The sequence below is a fragment of the Pteropus alecto genome, unplaced genomic scaffold, assembly GCF_000325575.1.
Source record: "Pteropus alecto unplaced genomic scaffold, ASM32557v1 scaffold461, whole genome shotgun sequence".
Lineage (NCBI taxonomy): Eukaryota > Metazoa > Chordata > Mammalia > Chiroptera > Pteropodidae > Pteropus > Pteropus alecto.
In genome coordinates, this window is record NW_006431079.1 from 3,294,832 (window position 1) to 3,299,568 (window position 4,737).

At 44.9% G+C, this 4,737-nt stretch overlaps 1 long non-coding RNA gene across 5 annotated transcripts in view; it reads right to left on the reverse strand.

The window, feature by feature from the left end:
* LOC107196335 overlaps nt 1–3,848 on the reverse strand; it is a 10,687-nt gene extending 6,839 nt beyond the window's left edge. For 3 of the 5 annotated variants that reach the window (XR_003042577.1, XR_003042576.1, XR_003042567.1), the window contains exons 1-2: nt 2,266–3,848; nt 166–296 (exon numbers count right to left, since the gene is read on the reverse strand). This is a non-coding gene — a long non-coding RNA (uncharacterized LOC107196335). Of the gene's footprint in view, nt 1–165; nt 297–463; nt 509–2,265 lie in introns of all 5 variants that reach the window. The other 2 variants (XR_003042573.1, XR_003042575.1) reach the window with 2 other exon arrangements.
* Between the last annotated feature and the right edge of the window lie 889 nt (nt 3,849–4,737).

Here is a 4,737-nt window from a genome sequence, read left to right on the forward strand (position 1 = left end):
AAAATCTTCCCTTTCAGAGTATTCTCATTCAGTAAATAGTCCCCTGCTGTGAGCTTCCTAGGGGATGCTTAGGTGAATGATGAGGGTGGGGCTGGGTGGTGGAGGATCAGTGTAGCTGGCCCACTGAAGAGGCTACCTAGAACCAGGTAGCTGAGTCCATCTTACCTGTAGCCAGGGCAGCAAGGCCTGCTAGGAATGCTTTGGGTCTCCCTTTAGTTAGGTGGGACAGCTAATAGCAATTCTCCAATCCTTTTTTTCATCAGTGGGATTTGGGGCCAACTGGTTCTTACTTTTTTCTGTATTAAAAAATGAATAAATGTTATTAAAAATCAGTGTAGCTACTGTACCTCTAAAATTTCCAAGACAGCCTCGAGTTCAAATATTATATCTCTTTGATCTCGCATACCATAGAAATATCCCAGAAATCCTGACAGTGTGTTGGAACCTAAATTTTCTTACCTACCTGGAAGTAGTGTCATATCTCAAATCAGACCTCAGTTCTCAGTTTCTAGGAAAGAAAACATATTCAAAATTTCCATGTCTAGTAAGAGCATTCATCTTTTTCCTTTCTTCTCTGAGAATACCATCCCAGATGCTCAGACTAGTAATACATTAATTTTCTTCAGGAATCTGAGGATGCAAGCATGCCTTTATAGTGTTGTATGAGTCTGTCAATCTCCAAGCTAAGAAAGTGGCTTACTAGACACTAAGAACACTCTGGGGCACCCATTGTATCCAGACACAGGGGATCACTCCCTGAGTCATCATCAGTGATAGATCCTGCTAAGGTCTGGCTTCAACCAAGGCCACTGGTTTCCATTCCTGTTCCAGAATCTTACCTTTTTTTGGCCCTTCATCTTATCACTTGTTGGCAACTACTGACTCCTAAAGCAAAGGCAAGATATTTTATTGATGACATTGTTAGAACTTCTGGATCAAGCTTCTCCTGAAGGCAGGCCTATCGTTCTATTTTGCTGCAAGCCAATAAGTCCCCCTTTTTGTTTAAGAGTAGTCAAGGTGGGTTTGTGTTGCAATATATAGATTCATAAGTGATAGGCCATGCTGAAGGCAGTCCTAGGTCTGTCCCAAGCCTCTGGGCCTAGTGAGGATCCTTATATCTCCCCCTTCCTACTTATTCAAAGATTCCATGAGGAACCATCATGCCTCAGGTCCAAGACATGAGAGTTCCATCCTGCCACCAGCCCTGCTCAGGCCCCTGCCCTGTGTAATCTTCTCTGGCTTCTTGTCTGATGGCTGTGAACTAACCTTCTGATGACAACCGCCCACTGTGTCATTGACTAGATTTGTCTGGGAACCATACTGAAATGAGCCTGAAGTTGAGAAGTAATGGGCTCACTTGGGGAGTGGTAACAGCAGAGGTTGGGAGTGAGGCAGGGGCTGACAGGCTCCATAAGTGAGACAGGGAAAGAAACAAAGGCACACATGGATTGGTTTCTCAACAGAAGTTCTTCCTCCTGAGCTATCTCTGTGGGGCCAGCAATTCTGAACCTGTGGTCTCCTTTCTTCAGCATAGCTGCTACAATTGTGCAACAGGGAGAGAGAGAGCAAGAGACAGCGCAACTACTTGGAAAATCATTTGTCATTATCTAGTAAAGGTAAAGACGTGTATCCTATGACCCAGCAATTTCACTTCCAGGCATAAACCCTGGAGAAAAACATGCATATTTACACCACGATATACATACCAAGAATGCTCATTGCAGTATTGCTTATAAGAGTCAAAACCTGGAAACAACTCAAATGTTTAGCCACAGAAATACGGATAAATAAACGTGACATAGCCATGTGGCAGAATACTATACAGCCATGAAAAAGAATACACGACGGATATACACTACAACATGATTAAATCTCATAAACATAACTGAGCAAAAGAAGACAGGCACATAAAACCCCCAGACACGATTCTATTCATGTAAAGCTCAAAACAGGCAAAATAAAACTATTTTTTTTAGGGATGTAAACTTAGATGGCAAAACTAAAAGAAAAGAAAGTAGATGCTGTAAGTCTAAGGGAGAGGGAGAGTATGATCAGGTAGGGACATGCAGGGGTCTTCAGTGTGCTGACAATATTTTATTTCTTGATGCGAATGGTGAGTATATGGACATTTCCTTTATAGTTATTTATTAGAATATGTAAATACATGTTCTATGTACTTTTCTGTATGTATGTTAATGTTCATCATTTAAAAAGTAGAAGAGGAAGAGGACCTCATTTTAATAGGAGCTTGAATGAGGGTCTCACCTTCTCATGCTTTCTGCTTCAGAATCCACCATATGGTCCCAGGAGAGAGACACTTCTACTTGGTCCTCGTGTTCCTGTCCTACTCCTGGATCACCCATCCCCTGGGAATAAGTCCCAAGGCCTCCAGAACTGGCAGAAGCAACCTTAACCTTGACTAAGCCTGACTCAGCCATCCCCGATTGCTTCTTCTGGGCTCTTGCATTCCCAAGGATATAATTGAGCATGCTCTGTGGGGAGACAGTCTGTAATGAATTTCCTAGAATGGAAACAAATGAAAATCAAAATAGTAGTGCCAGATTGTCGGTGAGCATCACAGCTCAGGATTTGCTCTGATACGCCTGAGCCCGGGCTGGTGCCTAGCATGTACGTCTCATGTCTAATTTCCTCCTCCTCAGATTCCTCTTCCTCTTCCTCTGCTCATGACACTAGTGTGCATGCCAGCTCTCTGAGTTAGACAGGAAGGTCATGTTTTGCTTAGGCACTTTCTCACCAAGACCATTTTTGAGCGTTTGGAGTGTTTGTCTCTGCAGAACTTGGCTAGCAGCCTGGCATAAAGCAGGGCTCAGTGACTGGCTGGTATTTGCACTCTGATGCTGAGACTGAGAAGACCACACTGTTCCTGAGGAGAGCCTAGAGTGATTTGTCTCCAAAGTCCGTGGAAGCTTTGTTCAAGGTGTTCAAGGTACTCGAGTCCCTGTGTTTGGGGCTTGAGGAGTAAAAAACCTTAGTCTCTGGGATGCTGGCCACCTGATGACTTGCTATGCAAATAAGAGCTCAGACTTCCCTCTAGATCTCCCTCCTTTGTCCCCAGCAAGGCAGAGTCAGAAAACCTGCACTCAGCAACTTCACTAGGGATTCGTAGAGGTTGATCCAAGCCGTCAAGGTGGCCAGGGGCTGCCAAGAGACGTTGGTGCCTGCTGAAGATTTCCAGTAATGGATCCCTTGATACATTGTCCCCAGTCCAGGGTGTACACTCCAGGCAAGGGAACTACATGAACAAAGGCACAGAAAGGTGAGGGGCATGGAGACCTTGGTTGCTGCCCCCTGTGTCCGCTCACCTGCTTGAAGTCTCTTTTTCCTTCCCTTGGCCTCAGAGGTCACTGTTTCCTGGGCCGATGGATAGAAAATCTCAGCTCAGATTAAGGACCTTCCCTTCAGATGAAGCTTGTAAGTTCCTGGAATCAAACACTCTTGGTGAAACCAGAGCTCGGAGAGGGCTCAGAGCAGCCTAGGCAGCCTACAGAAAAAAGGAAGGGATGTAGGGACAGGCAGAAAGAAGTCAGACGGAGCATCTATCATTGACTGCAAATAGAAGCCTCAGTTTGTGGTGCAATAAAATCACCGTATATGGCTTGGAAGGAAATTCTTTGCAAGAAGCTGCATGCAAATAGGTCATCAAGTAATGGCAAAAATATGCAGTCAAATGGAGGTGCCTCTGCAGAGTTTCTGTGTCTCCAAGGGCTAAGTAAACTCCAGGAAGCCATTAGGTCTTAGGGCTTCATGCCACAGAAGACAGAGGATAAGAGATACTTCCTCTGCCTCACAGCCCAGCCTCCTGTATCTTGCTCGCCTCCTCTCCACTGGGACCCACCCGGAGTCTGACCAGCATCCCTATTCCCTGTTGTTAAGATCAGGCAGGGACTCAGAGATTGCCTGAGATACTTTCTGGTGACTAATGCAGTACTTGAACAGGAAACAGACTGGAAAGGGCTTAGGAGAAACTATAAATAGCCCATGTCCTAAAAAAAAAAATTAACTTGGAAAGAAATGGAATTAACACACTGGAAGGAGAACAAGGAGATTATAGGCTCCAAGCAAGACCAGCCATTTCTCCTGGGAAATGAGCTTTTCTTCCAGATGGAGCTCTATTTGTCCTTTGGAGGAACCAACTCTATCCTGTGTGCCCTGCTCCACCCTGGGATTGACTAGCCAGCCCGGTCTACCTGCCAATATGACTCTCTGAATTGTCTGTAGTTCTGGGAATCACGTTTTGTAGGGTTCATGTGTGGGTGAGTGTGTGTATGTGTGCGGGTGTGTGCACGTGGTGGGGGGTGGTCACTGAGGCTCTGGGCTCAAGGACTATAAATGGTTTCCTTTTTGGTGAAGTAGAGAATTGAAAAAGTGTTAGAATATTCCTTCTGCTTGCCTCAGTTTCCCCCCTTCCACTAGGCTACAGCAAAACTCTTCTATGGTGAACCCAGTGAGGACAGAAGAGAATAAGGTAGGAGAATTAGCCTTTGGTCAAATCCCAGCCAAGAACGCTTTTGCTGAATAACCTGGAGAAGATACTCAACTTCACTAAGACTCTTACCTTTTCTATGGAGAGGCTGGTCTAGTTCAGTAGACTTTAAATCTTTTTCTTTTATTTTTTCAAAGCTGTATAACATTTCTCCAATGGAAATCACAAGAACGAGCAGAGATGCTCTAGTTAAGGTGAGGGCCCCACACTTGTACACACCACTGTCCTCCTGA